At 44.4% G+C, this 20,734-nt stretch overlaps 1 non-coding gene across 1 annotated transcript; it reads right to left on the bottom strand.

The window, feature by feature from the left end:
• Positions 1-3,496: 3,496 nt before the first annotated feature.
• On the bottom strand, positions 3,497-3,569 carry trnav-uac (transfer RNA valine (anticodon UAC)). Its single transcript has one exon. It is a non-coding gene; the product is annotated as a tRNA-Val (tRNA).
• Positions 3,570-20,734: the final 17,165 nt, after the last annotated feature.

Here is a 20,734-nt window from a genome sequence, read left to right as displayed (position 1 = left end):
TTCAACAACTGCTCCTAAGTAACATACCATCTTGAATGCTTTCTGAACATATTCTAAACAACATGTTTTCTTTGAAATAAAATGACCTATGCCAAAAGGCTATTTTTTAAAAAAGCAGAATTTGCCCATAATTTGACTACGAGGTGTTCCAATAAAGCCAGATAGGTATGTTAATGGTTCCAGAATCAGCACTGTACTAGGCTTTGATTTAGGCTTTTCAATACTACAAATCAGACAAAACTAAATCAACACAAATACAATTTCTATGCAATTTCTAAGCATTGCTCAAAACATTTATGAACATTAAAAATGAAAGTATAATTAATAATCAACGTCTTAGGAGATGTAATTAGTTACTTACTGCCACCTATAGTTGAAAAGCTTCGGAATAGTTGTCAACATAAATCCAGATTTAAACAGTTGTGAACTGAAGAAATTGTAGTAGGTTTACCAGATAGCAATTTTATTCTCAAAATCCATTTGCAGAAGCGTAAAGTTAAAAAGGAATTACCTACAGAAACATAGTGCATCTATTGTGATACATACTGTACAAATAAAATTAAATAATGATCTCATCATTGTGTAGTCTATCCTCCATGCAAAACTATAATTGATTAGGAAATAAACAGGTAGAATAATTGCGATGAAAATATTTACATCTCACCACGACAACCAGACATTGTTAAATCTAATATCACTAAAGTTTCTTTAGGCATGGCAGATGCATTTTACAAAAGGCAGGCAATTGTCAGAGGTCAGTCTGCATTGAAAAATTCTTGCATCCGTGAAAAATTAATGAGGATATCTTCTGTCTGGCTTGGTAGAACAAATGCGAGTGTGCTAAATGCATTTCTAAATTGCACAAGGCTTGTATTCTGTTAAATATTATCAAGCAGATGGCATAAACTAATACCACATTTTCCTCACAAATATTCTCACCAAACCAAAGCCACACAAAATTCATGAATTCACTTAGATTTTGTTTCAGGGACTTTCCAACAACTTGACTGCCCAAGAAATTTGCAAATTCTCAATTGATTAATTAGGATTAGCGACTCTAAAGATATTGACACAAATGTTTGAATTTGTATTTTTGCAGCAAGTTAGAAGAAGCAATTTAATACTTCTTAAAGCAGAGAATCCTGTAGAGATGAAATCCATAATAGAATACTAAGGTCCAGATTTCCACCATGATGGAGAGGCTCCACATCGTGGTGAAAATAGGGGAACTGCCCAAAATCCCAAGTCCTGCCCCAAACACGGCAATTCCCATTTTCATGATTGGGGGGTGGGTGCATTTCACACATGCACTGTTTATAGAGGCAGGTAGCCTCTAATGAAGTGGGACTTTGGGAGGCCAGGAGTGTGAAACATGAATTTTGCAGATTAGACCAGGTGAGAGGTCTGAACTTTGTGGATGTGTTTAGATAGCAAGGGTACCCCTTTGGAGAGGTAAGGTACACCTTTGGATCTGGTCCCAGGACACCTTTGGGGGGCGTAAGGTGCCCTTTGGTGCAGGTCAGGTGCCCTTTGGAATTGTTAAAAGTAGGCATAAGTGTGCATAAAAGATGCATAAACTTATTACTCTCAAGCTCACTGGAGCTGTCAACAGACCTGTCAAAATCAACTGTCAAAACTGTCAGAAGCACCTGTCAAAGGGAGCTGTCAAGGCATTTAAGAGTTCTGCCCTTTAAATCTTTGGAAAAAAATGTCTGGAGTGTTCATAAAAAATGATTGCTTGCTATTTTCCTCTGTTGATATAAGTCTGACAGTTTCCATGACTGGATTAGTGATGCATGACTGATTTCACAACCATCCATTATCACAGTAGGGTGGGTGCCTGCCATTTCACAGTTTGGTTGACAGCTACAAGTGCTTACAGACTATTTGATTTGGGACTATGAATTACAATGCTTGTTGTTATAAGGATTGTGCACTTGAATGAAATGTCTGTTGTTATAAGGTTTTAATTAGTTGAAGGAATGTAAATGTAGTAAACTGATTTTTATGAATGGAGGCATTTTTCAATATAGTGAAGTCTGCAATATACACTTAGAACTTTATTTTATAGAGCTTTATTTTATCTCACCTCTGCATGGATCCTGACCTCTGCCCATGGTGGATAATAGGTGAGTTGTCATAGTAGGTGTAAGGGCAAAGGGTAGGGGGTAGAGGGGTGTAGGCTGGCATGGAGGGTATGAGGGGTTATGCGGGTGGGTGGGGGCATGGATAGGCATAGAGAGTGTGTGGGGGAGGGGAGTGAGGAGGGGGTTGAGGGATGAGAGTTTCATGTTTTAATCTTTAATTTTAAACTTTGAACAAAGTGCTGGAGCCCCGAGGCAGGTTTTCTACCCAGCCTCCTCAATCTGCATCCTCCTTTGTTCTTCCCAGGTCACCTGCCCCGAGCTCTAATACAGCCCACTCCCACACCCCCCAAAGTGAAAGTCCGATGTCTGGGCAGCCATTTTGAAAGTTCAGATTTGCGAAGCTGGGAATTCTACTGTCTCCGCGCATCTTACCTGGGAGCAAAAATCTTGGCCTTAGTATCTGAATGGAATCAGCATTATTGTCCATTTGACCTCTTCTCACTCCAGATCTCTTTATTTAATAGTGGTAGCTCCATAACCTATCTGACCTTTGATCAAGTCACTATACATGTTGTCCTAAATATTGACATTTTAATATAAAAATAAAATATCAGAGCTTGTTAGGCAAGATAGAATCAACTAAATTACAGTACTACAAGTGAATTATTCCTTGAGCAGAAATTTTCGCTTGGCGGGTGGGCAGGCGTGGGTTGATGTCGGCCGAGCATGCCGACGCCAACGCACAGTCGCCATTAATTAATCAATTAATTTAAATTTTCCGCTGCCCTTCCAGCCTAACGGTTGACGGGCAGGCAAAAAGGCCAGGCGGCCTTTGCATTTTTTTTGGAAACCTCATCCACGGGCTGAATGAGGTTTCCAAAAGCAAATGAAGATAAAATAAAAGTTTTAAAATTGATTCAATAACACATCCTTGCTCATGTGACAGTCATGTGTTTTTATTAGATTTTCTTTCATTTTCCTTTTTTAACTGTGCTTCATCTCTCTGAGGCAGCTCCGTGCCTCAGGGAGGTTATGTTGCACTCACTCACACGCTTGCGCGAAGTCTGTGCTCAGCCAACTCGCACTAACCTCCACCTCCCCCCCACCTTCCCGCACAGGCAGAGCTCAGCGCTGCCACTTGCGTTTCACACTAGGCGGGCCTTAATTGGCCTGCCAGTGTGAAATCGCGGTGCAATGCTGATAGTGGGTTTCAGTTGGCTTCCCAACCGCCCTGCATGCTCCTGTCCAGCCTGCCCACCAAGGGCAAAATTCTGCCTATTATTTTAGAGACTTTCATTTTGCATGCTGGCTGTCAGTAACACATTAAGAGGCCTCAGTGAGCACCGGCTACGCTTCACAATCATCTCTGTTCAATTGCATTTGCCATTTACGTGGCCAAAGCACAGCATTGGTTCCACTGGGGATCGAACCCAGGACTTTCTGCGTGTAAAGCAGACGTGATAACCACTACACTATGGAACCCGGTGCTCCTATTATTTTAGAGGTGGACTACAAAAAGGCAGCGTTAACAATTACATCAATTACTTTCTTAATGGCCTTAATAGGTTGTTTACATATCGGTGGGCACGCAGTCGACTCCGGCGCGTGCCCACTGAACAAAATATCGTGGAACTGCGCAATGACGTCAAGGCACATGCCCGACATCATCATATGTCATTTTACGCGTTGGCATGTTGGGCCCGCCCCTGCACGCCGACTGAGAAATCCTGCCCAAAGAATATGTTGCAAGAGGGCTGGAGGATTGCACCCGTTACACACGTTCAAAAAGGAAAGAAGGATCAAGCTGACAATTACAGGCCAGTCAATTTAACATTTAACATTGGCTGTGGGAAGCTTTTAGAAACAATAATCCAGGGGAAGATTATCTGCACTTGGAAAGTACAGGCAAATAAAGAGAGCCTGCACAGATTGTTGAGGGAGAATCATGTTTGATTAACTTGATTGAGTTGTTTAATGAGGTAACAGTGGATCAGGGCAGTATAGTTGACATTTGATAAAGGGCAACCAAATAAGCTTATTAGCAAAATTGAAGCTCATGGAATAAAAGGAGCACTAAGAGCACAGATACAAAATTGGCTAAGGAATAGAAAACAGAGAATTGTGGTGAACGGCTGCTTCTTGGATTGGAGGGAGATGTGCAGTGGAGTTTGCCAAGATTCAGTACAAGGGCCACTGCTGTTTTTCACATACTTTAATAACTTGGACTTGGCAGGACAGGACAATTTTGAAATTTGCAGTTAAGTATAGTGAACACTGGGGAAGGTAGTAATAGACATCAAGAAAACACAGACAGGCTGGAGGAATGGGCAGACCCATGGCAGATTGACTTCAGTGCAGATAAATGTGAGGTGATACATTTCGGTAGGAAGAATGTGGAGAGATGATACATAATCGCATGGTAGAATTTTAAAGAGCGTGCAGGAAGAGAGAGACCTCAGGTATTTGTGCACAAATCTTGTGGCAGGAAAGTTGACAAAAGGAGTTCACAAAGTGTATGGGATTCTGGGCTTTATAAATAGGAGCATATAGCATACAAAAGCCTGAAAGTTATGTTAAGCATATATAAAACCCTAGTTTGGTCCCAGCTAGAGTATTGAGCAGAGATTTTACTGACCAGACCCATAGGGAAACTGATCAGTCACAAATTCGGCTGGGGGACTCCACAACTCGGGATTTGCCAAATGCTGTGGAGTATTAAGTGCCTGCTCTGGGTACTCCCGGCAGTTACTCATTCCGTGCATGCTAACACGACAGCAATATGTGTAACTCACCCCATATGTGTGAGCGCCACTGCAGAACATTTGGGGAGCTCTAAGGGCTCACATATGAGCACAATGATCCCAATTTTTCACTTGAACCATTTTCAATAGCTGAAGGGTTGATAACCAGAAGACACAGATTTAATCTGATCCCAGAAACCAGACACGCTCTGAGGAAAACGTCTTTTTTATTACACAATGAGTGGTTCGGATTTGGAATGCACCACCTGATTAGTAGTGGAAACTGATTTAATAGTAGCTTTCAGAAGGGAATTGGATAAATACTTGAAGGAAAAAAAGGTGCAGGGATATATGGGGAAAGGTCTGGAGATTGGAATTAATTGGATTGTTCCTCGAAAGCACTCGCAATCATCAATGCTAGGCTTCGCAGGCAGCCTCACTTTTCGGGGGGCTCAGGGGCAGGTCTCCACCTACCAGACCAGGCAAAAGGTGGGGGTGGATTTTCAATGGCTGCAGGGCGAGGGCTTGCTTGGGGAAGGGAAGAAGTGGCCTCAAGCAAGGGAAGAGGCTGCAGGGTGAGGTCTGTACTGGAGAAGGGGGGTATCTCAGGGTGTGTGTGGGGGCACATGTTGATCTGTGCAAGTGGCCTCAAGGGCTGAGGAGGCAGTCTCTAGAAGAGATGAGGGAAGATGGAGATGTGAGGGTATGCTTGTGAGAATGAGTGGTGATGTCCCTTGAGTTGGCAGTGAGTGAGATGCCAGTGAATGTGTGATGACCTTGTGAGTGTGTGAATTTAGAGTGACGAGATGGGTGCCTTACCCTAGCGGCTCGGATTAGATCATTCATCCTTTAGCTGCATTGGATGGCCAACCCCTTCTGTAGCGTTGGCACTGACCACCACTGCCACCACCTCCTAAGCCGGAGTGGTGAGATTGCTGGACCTCGTGCAGCCAGAGCTGGGGTGAAGGACATCATGGAGAGCCTACAAAAGACATTCAAGTGACGGGTCGCTGAACTCTTCTTGGTTTTCAGGGCCATGTCTTCAATGGAGCAGTCCTGGGCTGAAGCACTGAGAACTGTGTTTGGGCGGCTGCAGTTTCGGCACGGCACCCAGAGTGAGGAAACGGTGAGGTAATGGCATGGCAGGTGATTCAGAGGCTGCCCGCCAGCGAAAAGGCATGTTTCCTGTGGCTGCATAATTAAAGAGGCGGGAAGTGGATGATACAGCACGAAAACCCGCAATTGCGGCTGGTGGGTAAAACGTCGTTTTTCACGCTCACTACCTCACTTAGTGCAAATCTGGAACGATTCCGCCCATTGATTCTATGATTGTAATAATTGTTAGTGGCATTGTAAAGCAAATACTCACTCAATGGGTCTTATGCAAAGAAATAGATTTGGATTAAGATCTCGATTTTAGATGTATGAACACCAGCACCTATTGGATGTATGAAGTTCACATTCCCAATAACCACAGTCACCTTGGATGCTGCAAAGAGCAAGCCACACTTTAAAAGGCAATTCTCACAAAGTTTGTTGATATGAATGGTAAGGATTCGGGTATGAGTTTGCAATTAACTTTGATGACTATAAGATCCATCTCTTCCTCCACCATAGGAGTCCCTAAAAAGCAATGACATTTCATGGAATGAAGTTCCCAGAGCGCATCATGCAAGAGGCATGGTCAGATTCTCTTGAAAGGATTATTTGGTCACTCTGAATTAACTACAAATTTGGAAATGGGCAAAGAATGTAATAAATAACTGAGAATGGTGCTGATATGGTAAAGGGAAATCAGGATTTATAATGGGCAGGATTTTTAGGTAAAAGCAAAATACCGTGGATGCTAGAAATCTGAAACAAAAATAAAAATAGCCGGAAAAACTCAGCAGGTCTGACAGCATCTGTGGAGAGGAATACAATTAACGTTTCAAGTCCGTATGACTCTTCATCAGAACTGAGGAAATATAGAAATGAGGTGAAATAAAAGCTGGTTGAGGGGGGTGGGACAGGTAGAGCTGGATAGAGGGCCAGTGATAGGTGGAGGCAAAGAAGAGATTCCCAGAGATGTCATAGACGAAAGGACAAAGGGGTGTTGACGGTGGTGATATTAGCTAAGGAATGTGCTAATGGGGACATTAAGGGTAGAAAGCAGGATGAGTGAGTGACAGATAGCCCTAGTGCGGGTGGGGAGAAGGGATCGAAATAGGTTAAAAGGTGGGGATGAAACAATGTATGGAAATACATTTAAAAATAATGGAAATGGGTGGGATAAGAAAAATATGTTTGAAAAGATAAATCATTGGAAAAAGGGGGATCGGAAAGGGGGTGGGGATGGAGGAGAGAGTTCATGATCTAAAGTTGTTGAACTCAATATTCAGTCCCGAAGGCTGTAAAGTGCCTAGTCGGAAGATGAGGTGCTGTTCCACCAGTTTGCGTTGAGCTTCACTGGAACAATGCAGCAAGCCAAGGACGGACATGTGGGCATGAGAGCAGGGTGGTGTGTTGAAATGGCAAGCGACAGGGAGGTCTGGGTCATGCTTGCGGACAGACCGAAGATTTTTAGGTTGGTGTGCGGGCGCGATCGCCAGGCCTGGGTGTGGCCGGGAAACAGACCACTGCCCACGATCGGCCCCCAACCGCAATTTCACACTGGCTGGCCAATTGATGTGTGCGGTGAAATGCTTAGCGCTGCCAGGGTGGGGGTAGGCGCTGATGTAAGCGCGGGCGCAGAATGAAAGCTCCCCGAAGGCAGAGAGCTGCCTCAGGAAGTTGAAGACTTCAAAAATATTACATAAAGATTAAATAAAGATTTTAAAATCAGAACAAAAATGTCCAAGCATCACAAACTGTCACCTGAACATATACATAATAAAAATTCTGTAGATTTCTGTAGGCCGCCTAGCCAATTCTCCTTACGGTTGGACTGACCACGAAAAATCGGGGATGATTACAACTTTAATGGGCTTAATTGCCCTCTTAATCTTGGCGGGTGCATTTCCAACTTCTGTGCGCACCCGCTGACTGAAATATCGTGTGACCGCGGGATGACGTCGGGACATTCGCCCGACGTTATCACATGCTATTTTACCCTTGAGCAGGTTGGGCGTGCGCCCTAACACCAATCTGAAAATTCTGCCTAATATGTGGGACATAAACATCTGACTAGAGACATGGTTATATTGAAATAATATGTCAATATGTCACATTCATTGTATCCCAAACAAAAATGCCCTTTTGTGATCATAGAAATTCTAAGCCCACCAATGTTATAAGTTAGGGTCATTTCGGCTCTTACTTTCCATGGAGCATGTGCTCCCTTTATTATTCCCACTAGGATGCACTACCTCACACTTACCATTTGCCAAGTACATGCCCATTATCCAAATTTATGAATGTCTTCTTGTATTTTGTTGCATACATCCTTTGCATTACCTACACCTACTAATTTAGTGTCTTCCGCAAATGGGAAGAATTTTCCCCCTGTCTGGGGGGAAGTGCAGGAGCAGGGGCGTGCCGCCATTTTACGTGGGGGGCCAATTAAGGCCCGCCCAGCATGACGTCCGCCAGGAAGCGCTATGTGCTCCCTGTGCGGGCAGTGGGGGGGGGGTGGATTCCCTCAGCTGAGAGTGTGTTCTTTCGCGCATGCGCACGAAAGAGCAACTCATCTCCCTGGGCTAAGTGCTGCCTCAGGGAGATCGGCGCCAAATTTAAAAATGGTGAAGGGGCCAAAACAAAACTTCCCTGACATGTCCCCTCATGTGACACTATCACATGAGTTGGGACATGTCTATCACTTTTAATCAAACATTTATTACATTTTTAAAAACCCTTGTGAAACCTCATCCCGACCATGGATGAGGTTTCATGCTTTTTCTGCAGCCTGCCAGGGCTCCCGGCCTGCCCACCATCCTAAATGTTGGACGGGCAGATCCATTAATGAGCTTAATTACTTTTTAAATGACCTCAATAGGCCGTTGACAGGTGTGCGGGCGCATAGCTGATTCAGCTGTGCCCCCACCGACCTGAAAATTGAAATGACGCGGGGTGACGTTGGGGGTTCCGCCCAACATCGTCCCGTGTCATTTTACACGTCAGTGACCACCCCCCGCTCGCCGACCTAAAGACCCTGCCCATATTTCTGTTTCCAAATCCTTATAATGGATTGTGAACAGTGGTGAGCACTGATCTCTGTGGCACGCCACTTCCTACCTCCTCCTACACTCTTCATTCTGTTTTGAAGCCAATTTTTTAATCTATTCTGTTATTGTCCCCATGTGTAAACATATGCCAGCAGCCCAAGTTGTCAACCACTTATCTCCAAATTCATCACAGCATCACACTGTAATGTGAAGGACATGAATAATTAGGTTATGAACTATACTATCCCACTTAGGCAAAAGAGATTGTTCTGAGGAATATGAGGGCACAATGTGAGGGAGACACTGGTACAGTAAGTAGACTCTATGTTACTGTACTGCAAATATACAGAATGACCTGATCACACATCAGGGTCAGGATGTGGGCATCACTGGCAATGCCAACATTTGTTACCCATCCCTAATTGCCCTTGAACTGAGTGGCTTGCGAGGCCATTTCAGAGGGCAGTTAAGAGTTGACCACATTGCTGTGAGTCTGGAATCACAGACAGGTAAGGACCCGCCCATCATGCACCCAGCATTATTCAAATGAGCTAATCCCAAAATTTTCTTTGAGAATGGGTGTGCTAAAATCTTGCCCCATCAGACTTCTGTCATGATATTGAGGAACTCAGAATTTCAGGAACTTTTATTTCAATTTCCACAGCAATACCTGCTGTTTCTGAGGTTGGATTAAGGCAAACTATAGGAATATTGATCCTGTATCTGACCGTAATGTACCTGACATTGAAATGCTCATGGCTAACAAACAGTACCCAAAGTAGAAAAAGGATTCCATTTGTTAGAATTGATTAGCCCTCATATTTAGAAAATTAAGAACAATCAGCAAGAATAATCAGCACAAGGATGGATTTCTTAAAGACTAATGTTTCACACTTTGATATGGATATGAACAGACAGACTTCTAGGAATTTGCCTTCAACAGGCAAAGGCAAACAGAACATTAATTTGCAGAAACACTGAAGAGAATATACATGATCCTTCTTGCAGTAATGAATAATGTACAATACTTTACACAATGCTTTAGATTAACCCGGAGGCAGATCTCTTCAATTGTTGAATGCATGGTTGTTGATTTTCTTTGGGCTAACGGATGAAGTGGATAAACATGTCAAGCCACTGTAGGCTATCCAGGTGCTTCCTGTATCAAAGTACCCGACCCAGATGAGGTTTCAGAAGGCTAATATAAAAAGATTTGCTCCTCTTTGACTTCGCCATTGCTAAAATGTTCAATGAGCCATTCATTTGTCTTTCTCTCTGAATCTTTCAACAATGCTTTCATAACTGTGATTGCTAAAGAAGTGACAGAACAGTTATTGTGCAACAGCTGGAGACCCATTGCTATTTTCAATATCAGATTGTAAATTCTTGGTAAAGAAAATTGCATTCCTTAACTAATATACATCTCAAAATGCAGGCATGCCGGCCGGAAACACATTATAAAGGTTTTTTTTTAAAAAAGCTTCTGCTGGTAACCTACAGAAAGATTTTGCAGAGGGAAAATTTGTCCATGCTTAAGAATCATTGAATGTTACAACCCAAAAAGAGGCAAGTTGGCCCATTATGCCCATGCTAGTGCTTTGGTAGTTGTATCCAATTAATTCCACTCCTGTGCTCTTTCTCCATGATCTGTAAATGGTTACTCTTCAAGTGTTTATCCAATTCTGTTTGAGATGTTACTATTGAATTTGCTTCTGTCACCCTTTCAGAAAGTGCATTCAAGGCCACAACATATCTTTGTGCAAAATAAAAAGTTTCCTCATGTCACCTTTGGTTCTACAAATAAACTTAAATCTGTGTCTTCTGGTTACTGACACCTCTGTTCATGGAAACGGTATCCACTTACTTATTTTATCAAAACCATTCAGGATTTTGGACACCTCTATCAAATCGCCTCTTAAACTTCACTGCTCAGAGAATAACCCCAGTTTCTTCAGCTTCTCCACATAACTGAAGTCCCTCATCCCTCATATCATCCTAGTAAATTCCAAACTGCTAATCACCCAACTTCCTTTCCAGTGTTACTAAAACCCGCTTTCACAGCCATATTTCCTTTCTCAGTGACTGTCTCCGTCTCCGACTCACCCCACGTGGATTTCAACTGAAATTCCATCCCTCTTGTTTCGAACCCACCCAGGATTACAGGTATCTCCGGGACATAAAACGTTTCTCAGACTGCTGTTCCCGTCGCATTCTGAGATCCACACTCAGTGCCATGCGCCACCATATGAACAAACTCGACCTCTCCCTCCAGCAGCACCGCCGCACCCTTTTTCAAAGCTGCGCGTGCCCCCAGATTCATTTTATTCTTCACCTCATCCGACGCCTCAACAAGAAACTTTTTCTCTTTCTCTCAAGTGCTAAGGAACGCAAGCTCCAACAACTGATCGATACCAACACCCATCTGGGACCCTCCACTCCTGCTCATCCTTCTGTACCCATCCCATCTTCCAATCCCAGCCCCAGCCGCGTATTCACTACACCCCCTGACCTTCCCCTCTCCGATGCTGAACGTTCAGTGCTCAGCAAAGGATTTAGTTTCATATCCTTACGCCCTCATCTCAATGAATTTCGGGCTCGGCACGATGCTGAACTCTTCTTCCGCCGTCTTCATCTCCGTGCTCACTTCTTTGGGCAGGAATCCTCTCCCTGTTCAATGGATCCTTTTACCCACCTCCAATATTCTCCCTCCACCTGGACCCCTCCCTCTGGATTCTTATCTTCTCTTGATCGTTTCATTGAGAACTGTCGGCGTGACATTAACCGTCTCAATTTCTCTGCTACTCTCACCCATTCTAATCTGTCTCTCTCTGAACTTACTGCACTCCGTTCTCTCAGGTCCAACCCCAACATTGTCATCAAACCCGCTGACGAGGGTGGTGCTGTAGTTGTCTGGCGCACTGACCTCTACCTCGCGGAGGCTGAGCGTCAACTCGCAGACACTTCCTCCTACCTCTCCCTGGACCATGACCCCACCACGGAACATCAAGCCATTGTTTCCAGGACTGTCACTGACCTCATCTCCTCTGGAGATCTTCCTCCCACAGCTTCCAACCTGATAGTCGCCCAACCTCGGATGGCCCGCTTCTACTTCCTACCCAAAATCCACAAACAGAACTGTCCCGGCAGACCGATCGTGTCAGCCTGTTCCTGCCCCACGGAACTCATTTCTCGTTATTTTGACTCCCTTCTCTTTCCCCTTGTCCAGTCCCTTCCCACCTACATCCGTGATTCCTCTGACACCTTACGTCGCATCAACAATTTCCAGTTCCCTGGCCCCAACCGCTTCCTCTTCACTATGGATGTCCAATCCCTCTACACCTCCATCCCCCACCAGGATGGTCTCAGGGCCCTTAGCTTCTTCCTTGAACAGAGGCCCAAACAATCCCCATCCACCACTACTCTCCTCCGTCTGGCTGAACTTGTTCTCACACTGAACAATTTCTCCTTTAACTCCTCTCACTTCCTCCAAATAAAAGGTGTGGCTATGGGTACCCGCATGGGCCCCAGCTATGCCTGTCTCTTTATTGGGTATGTGGAACATTCCTTGTTCCAGTCCTACTCCGGACCCCTCCCACAACTCTTTCTCCGGTACATCGATGATTACTTCGGTGCTGCTTCATGCTCTCATCGGGACCTGGAAAAATTTATTAATTTTGCTTCCAATCTCCACCCCTCCATCATTATCACATGGTCCGTCTCTGACACTTCTCTTCCCTTCCTTGACCTCTCTGTCTCAATTTCGGATGATAGACTGTCCACCAATATCCATTACAAGCCTACCAACTCCCAGGGCTACCTCGACTACAGCTCCTCACTTCCCGCTTCCTGTAAGGACTCCATCCCATTCTCTCAGTTCCTTCACCTCTGTCGCATCTGTTCTGATGACGCTACCTTCAAAAACAGTTCCTCTGACATGTCCTCCTTCTTCCTTAACCGAGGTTTTCCACCCACAGTCGTTGACAGGGCCCTCAACCGTGTCCGGCCCATCTCCCGCGCATCCACCCTCACGCCTTCTCCTCCCTCCCAGAAACATGATAGGGTCCCCCTTGTCCTCACTTATCACCCCACCAGCCTCTGCATTCAAAGGATCATCCTCCGCCATTTCCGCCAACTCCAGCATGATGCCACCACCAAACACATCTTCCCTTCACCCCCCCTGGCGGCATTCCGTAGGGATCGTTCCCTCCGGGACACCCTGGTCCACTCCTCCATCACCCCCTACTCCTCAACCCCCACCTATGGTACCTCCCCATGCCCACGCAGAAGATGCAACACCTGTCCCTTCACTTCCTCTCTCCTCACCGTCCAAGGACCCAAACACTCCTTTCAAGTGAAGCAGCATTTCACTTGCATTTCCCCTAACTTAGTCTACTGCATTCATTGCTCCCAATGCGGTCTCCTCTACATTGGAGAGACCAAACGCAAACTGGGCGACCGCTTTGCAGAACACCTGCGGTCTGTCCCCAAGAAAGACCCAAACCTCCCTGTCGCTTGCCATTTTAACACTCCACCCTGCTCTCTTGCCCACATGTCTGTCCTTGGCTTGCTGCATTGTTCCAGTGAAGCCCAACGCAAACTGGAGGAACAGCACCTCATCTTCCGACTAGGCACTTTACAGCCTTCCGGGCTGAATACTGAATTCAACAACTTTAGATCTTAAACTCCCTCCCCCCATCCCCACCCCGTTTCCTCCCCCTCCCTTTTGTTTTTTTTTCAATAATTTATATAGATTTTTCTTTTCCCACCTATTTCCATTATTTTTAAATCTACAACTAATACCTTGTCAGTCTTTCCACCCCACCCCCACTAGAGCTGTACCTTGAGTGTCCTGCCATCCATTCTTAATTAGCACTTTTCTTAGATAATATCACCACCTTCAACACCTCTTTGATCCTTTTGTCTGTGACATCTTTTGATTATCTGCTCCTATCACTGCTTGCTTGTCCCTACAACCACCCCACCCTCAACTTCTCTCCCCCCGCCCCCCACCTTAAACCAGCTTATATTTCACCCCTCTCCTAACTATACTTCAGTTCTGTTGAAGGGTCATGTGGACCCGAAACGTCGACTCTTTTCTTCTCCACCGATGCTGCCAGACCTGCTGAGTTTTTCCAGGTAATTCTGTTTTTGTTTTCCTTTCCAATCCCCCGTTAGCCGATATCGTAAACGGTTCTCTCTCTTCAGATGTTGTTCCTCCCTCCTTTAAATCTGCCATCATTACCCCTCTCCTAAAGAAAAAAAACAACCCTTGAACTGTCCATCCTTCCCAGCTACCATCCAATCTGCAACCTCCCTTTCCTCTCCAAAGTTCTTGAATATGTTGTTGCCTCACTCCAAATAAATTCCCATCTTTTCCATAGCTCCATGTCTGAATCCCTCCAATCAGGTTTCTGCCCCTGCCACAATATCTAAATGGATCTAAAGTCACAAATAAACATCCCATGTGACTGTGACAAAGGTAAACATTCCCTCTTTGACCTTCTTGACTTGCCTGCAGCCTTTGACATGGTTGACTACACCATCCTCCTCCAACACCTCTCCACTGTCATTCAGCTGGGTGAGACTGCTCTCACCTGGTTCCATTCTTAGCTTTCTAATCTTGCCAGGGACCACTTGCAATGGCTTCTCTACCAGCTCCTGCGCCGTTACCTCTGGTATCCTCAAAGATCAGCCCTGGGTCCCCTCCTTTATCTCATCTACATGCTGTCCCTGTGGGACATCATCTGAAGGCACGGCATTAGTTTTCACATGTGCACTGATGACACCCAGCTCTACCTCACCACCACCTCTCTCCATTCTTCTACTGTTGCTAAATTATCAGATTGCTTATCCAACATCCCATACTGGATGGGCAGAAATTTCCTCCAATTAAACATTGGTAAGACTAAAGCCATTGTTTTTGGTCTCTGCTCCAAATTCTGTTCCCTAACTTAAAATAAAAGCAAAATACTGCGGATGCTGGAAATCTGAAAGAAACAGAAAATGCTGGAAAAACTCAGCAGGTCTGACAGCATCTGTGGAGAGAAAAACAGAGTTGATGTTTCGAGTCTGTATGACCCTTCTTCAAAGCTACAGAGAAGTGGAAATGTGATGAAATTTATACTGCTTAAGGTGGGTGGAGCAGGTGAAGCAGGATAGAAGGCCAGCGATAGTTGGGGGGGGGAGGGGGGGGGGCAAGAGAGAGATTGACAAAGATGTCATGAACAAAAGGACAAAGAAATGTTAATAGTAGTGGTAAGGGCTTAAAAAAGGTGCTGATAGTGGCATAAAGGTAAGAAAGCAGAATGTGATAATAGCAGAACAAGGGTAAGTACTCTGGAAAGATCAACATGAACAAGTAGCAGATGGCCCTGGGTGGGGGTGGGGGGGGGGGGGGGGGGGGAGGGGGGGGGGTGCGGTGGGGCAAAAAGGATTGAAAATGGGATAGGGGGGGATAAAAAAAAGGGGATAAAACAATGAATAAATGAAATGAATAAAAATAAGTGGATTAAAAAAATGAATTTTGAAAAAAGGGATGAAAAAAGGGGTGAAGATGGAGGAGAGAGTTCATGGCCTACTATCTTTCATCAACCAAGCAGCAGCTCAGAACAAGGGCTTAGTCCAGGTGAATGCCCGGCCCCAATCTACACTGTTTCTTCTGGAACTTCTGAACTTCTGTACCAGCGCCTACAAGACTAATTCATCTCTACGTGCCCATCTCATTGTGGAAGTCAACTCTACTGGAAAAGTGAATTACTCAGCATCAGTCTTCAACCTGCCTTCTTCATGTAAGTGCCGATATGTACATGCCACGTTGGTCCAGACATTCTCTGGACCGGTGTGATTTCCCATTGATGGTGGGGGCAATTGGGCAGGGAGTGGGCGTGATTCCAGTCAGGCCTTCATACATTAACAGGATAAAAATCGGTTCCCTGCCAGCCTCTGGCAGGAATCGCAACCTACATGGCAGGCAGGGGCTGAAGATCCCTCTGTCATTTGACGCTGATTAGAAACCGGCTTTTTAGCTCCTGCCAAATTGATTCCCCTCCCCCAACACCCCCCCCATGTCCCCCTCCCCCCACCATCCGCCATCAAAGTTGTCACGGCGGGGCCTGGAAAATTCCACCCATTGTTAACTACAATTCCAGGTTTTGTATCATGTGCAAGCTTGCAATCTGCATACTCAAGTCCAGACCACTAATATATATCAAAAAGAGCAGTGGTTCTCATACCAATGCTGGGCAACACCACTCCACACTTCTCTCCAGTCTCTAAAACAGCCATTCACTGCTCTGACCAGAGACTCAGCCAGAAACAGGCTCTGTTGCCTGTCTTACACCTCTGCATGTCACTGCATAGCTAGTAGTGAGGGCTGAACCTTCATGATGGTGAGATTGTGCAGTGTGCAGCAGATCACCACAAATCTTGGCATGCAGTCTGCTGAATGCCGCAGAGTTCTTCCAGAGCATTCCAGGCAGCGGAAGCATTGTTTAAACACTCCAGTGGTCTGCTGTAGCACGTTTCATGTGGCAGTATGTCTTTTGTTGCGTGCATGCTGTCCATGTTGCACAACAGAGTCTGAAGCTACATTCCGGTTTGTCAAGGTAGTTCAATTGCAGATAATATAGCGGGCTGCGTCATGATTATTGCCAGGATAATGAACATTGACCTGCATGATACACTGTATATGGTCGTAAATTATTTGGACATTTAGGGGAATTGTTCAATTTTTTAAAAATTCATTCGAGGGATGTGGGCTTCACTGGCTAGACCAGCATTTACTGCCCATCCCTAATTTCCCTTGAGAAGGTGGTGGTGAGCTGCCTTCTTGAATTGCTGCATTCCATGTAGTGTAGGTACACCCACAGTGCTGTTAGGGAGGGATTTGTTTTGTTTTCTTTTGCTTACTGATTTTTGATTCCACTCCACCTGGGCCAGATCCCTTCTCAACTCATTAAAATTAGTGATCATCCAGTTACGTATTTATTATGTTCGAATGTACCTTGTCCTTTTTCATAACTATTCTATACCTGATGCTATTATGATAACTGTTCCCCAAATGTTGTTCCGCTGATACATGCTCCACTTACCCCACCTCATTCCCCAGAACTAGGTCCAGCATTGCTTCCTTCCTCCTAATTGAGCTGGAAATATACTATCAAGAAAGTTCTCTTGCACACAGTTCAGGATATACTCTCTTTCTTTACCTTTTACATAAACTATCCCAGTCTATATTAGGATAATTGAAGTCCCTGATTATCACCACCATGTAATTTGTGCATTTTTTTGCAATTTACCTGCAGCATTTCTCTTCTACCACCTTTATTTGTTGGCCTATGTTGTACTCCCAGTAACCTAATTACACTTCCTTTGTCCTTCAATTCCACCTAATTTAATTTTGGCCCCTCAACTAGATCTGCATCAACAGATAGTCAGACATCTGTTTTTCCTCATTGTGAATGCTTGGCTGAGCTCTAAGAATGGCTAATGGACATGGCCCATCAGAGGTTTGTTGAGACAGCTTGAAGGGGAGTGCTAGTTTTGCTTGATTGACAGCTTTACAAGGTTGTAATAAGCTATTAGTTCTTTGATGTGACTTTTCAATGCCTATTTGCTTATTTGTATAAGATTATGAGGTGTTAAGAGGGTTAACGCTTTCGTCATTAATACTTTAAATAGCTGTAGCTGATTGACACTTTTGTGAGGTTGTAAGATGAGTAGTTTTTTTCAAAAGCTTATGCTAATTGTGTCCATTTCTGGCGTATTTCAAAGGCTTGCCAGAGTTGCTAATGGATCATTGGTTCTGTAAATAGTGGATACTAGAAGAGTGGGTGTGGGGGGATGCATGGGGTCATGAAAAGGACATGGGGTAATGGAAGAGGTCTGGAAGGGCATGGGTGGTCGAGAGTGCATGGGGGTATGGAAGGGCTATAGGGTGGCATGGAGAGGGAATAGGGGATATGAGGAGGCATGGAAAGAGCAAGGGGGTGGGGATGTGAGAGGTTGAGTGCTAGTGGACCTAACAGTCATGTAGAGGACTGGGCCAATGTGCCAAAGAACCAGGGTGGGCCTTCTAACCAGACTGCCTCAGCAACTGCCTCCATCACAGCCATGGACCTGCATCGGGAGGCAGGAGACCCAAACCTTGCTTGTCCATGTCGCACAGAGACAAAAATACTGTGCGAGTGGGAGGAGGTGACAGGTTTGGGATCACAAAGTCAGGAAATGGCCTGACTCACGTTTCCTGAAGCAGGGAAGGTCCAACCCCTTATCTCCATTTCTCTCTCCACAGAGGCTACCCAGACCTCAGTATTTTGAGCATTTTTTGTTTTTACTTCGGAGTTCAGTGTCTGCATTATTGATTTTGTTTTAGCATCCAGGGAGGGCAACAGGGTTAATTGCTTCAGTGAAAGGTTTTTTCTCAGATGACTTATTCTAAGAGCGTGCTTTGTCTGGTTTTCTACTATATTCAGTACCTCACACACCATGATAAATTATGTCAAAACATCACAGTACTCAAAAATCAGCAAGCTATAATATTTGAAATATTTAAAACTAGAATACCTAAAGAACAATAAACTGAAATTAAATATTATGTAGCAGTAGCTGCCAGTATTTTTTTAAAATGCGAAACAATAATTATTGTGCAAGCCTTCCCTAACTGCAAACTGAGAAACTGGAAACAAAGTGCGACAATGAATTGGGGATTAAGGACAACAGTAACAACTTCACTAGCACCCTTAAGGTAGAGAATGTCACATGATGTTTCACAGATAATGATTGGGAAGGAATGTTAAGGCAGGGTTAGGAAATGGAGCAAAATAATCTCAACCGAAGAGAGGCACTTTGAGGGCATTTTTAATGATTAATATGGAGACAAAGTGGATGGGTGAAGAGACCTCAGAACAGAATTTGAGAGATGGACCAATGCCACTGGAGGGTCTACCAGTAAAGTTGAAGCAAAAAGCTAGGGGTGGGGGGAAAGAAAACCAAATTTAGAAGACCAGAGCATTTAGGAGGAGATAAAATCACAGGGAGATTTATAGGTAACGGCAAGGATTTTGTATTTCATGTGCTGGGGGAATAGGGTAAAATGGAACACAGCAAGGGTAGAGGTGAAGGATGAGTGGGAATTACTGCCAGACAAGACAAAGGTGTTGGAACTTATGAAGGGAGGCCAGCAAGGAAGGCATTGGGTTAGTTGAATTTAGGTGACCACCTAAGTTGTTTCAACAGGAGTAAAGCGAAGGTAAAGACAGAGGCAGGAATGTAGAGGTGGGAGCAACCATTATTGGTGGCAGAGAAGATTTAGCATTTAAAGCTTAACTTGGGACCAATATAATTCCATGATTATAAACGGCCTGGATCAGCCTCAGAATAGTCAGAGAGTTATCAATGATAAGAAAGTGGGGTCAGTGTTGAGGGGCTAAAGTCAATAAGCTGTTCTTAGTGTTGAGCTGGCGGAAGCTTTAACTCATCCAGGACATCATTTCTGACAATCATTCTAACTAAAGGACTCATGCCACTGAGTTCCAAAGTCACTGATAAGAGGACTCCACCTCTCCAAAGATTCTGGGTAATATGTAACCATTATTACTATCACTTTTTAAAACACACAAGACTATATGTGATTATTTAATTTACTTTGAAATAAGTATTAATACAGATCAAAATACTGTAAATCAGGAAAATTTTGCTGTCAAACTTAACTTTGCAAAATTTGCTCACGCAAACCTACAGTGTTTTGCATAATAATGCTGTTGGCTCCAGGCTATGTAAAATGTTCCTGATTTGCGGTAAGTTGAAAATGATGACAATCTCCAGCTCAAGTTAACAGCTTGGCTCTGGTTCAGAAGGTCATAGGATTATAAAATGGATATACGGGCAATGGGAGAAGCTGCAAAAAGATATACAATGATGGTACCAGAACTGGAGGATTATACCTATCAGGAAAGACTGAACAGCCTGAGGGGCTCTTCTCAAAAAAAAAAGAGGGGAGACCTGACATGTATTTAAAATGATGAAGGGTTAGATAGTGTAGAGATGTTCCCACTTTTAAAGAATTCAAAAACTAGGGACCAAAACTATAAGCTAATCACTAATAAATCCAATAGGGAATTCTAGAGAAATATCTTTACATGACGAGTGGCAAGAATGTGGAACTTGCAATCATAAGGAGTAGTTCAAGTAAATAGCTTAGATACATTTAAGGGGAAGTTGGATTATCACATGAGGGAGGAAGGAATAAGAGGAAATTTTGATGGGGTTAGATGAAGAAAAGTGGATGGAGACTCATGTTCTGAATTATCATTTTTTGTGCTGTAAAACTTTGTAATTTTGTAAAAAGGCTGTACTGGGCCTTTGCTAAGTGGTTCACTTCCTTAAGCTAGATGCGCGACCAGTCAAAATTCCATTGACGAATATCATTATCAAAGGATGAGTTCTAATGAAGGGTCACCACAACCTGAAACACTGGGCAGAATCTTGCTGAGGTGTCGGGGGTCTCACCTGCCGGCTGGACAGCCCGCGAGAGACTGCGCTGCCTCTTTTCAGGAAGGCCCACCAAACCACAAGCCAATCAGACAGTGGCAAGGCCAGCAGTGGGCCTTCCCCTGAATTAAGACCCCAGGAGCGGAAGTCCCGCCTCTGGCAGCTCTTCTGGAGGGTCACTGGGGTGGCCATGTCTGCTGCAGGAAAAGCATCTATCACAGTCCCAGAATCAAGGCACAATGCTAGCCCCAGATAAGCAGTGGGGAGGGGCGAT

The sequence above is a fragment of the Cetorhinus maximus genome, chromosome 19, assembly GCF_964194155.1.
Source record: "Cetorhinus maximus chromosome 19, sCetMax3.hap1.1, whole genome shotgun sequence".
Taxonomy (NCBI): Eukaryota; Metazoa; Chordata; class Chondrichthyes; order Lamniformes; family Cetorhinidae; genus Cetorhinus; species Cetorhinus maximus.
Note: the sequence above shows the minus strand (reverse complement) of the source record. Positions and strands in the feature narration are given on the sequence as shown.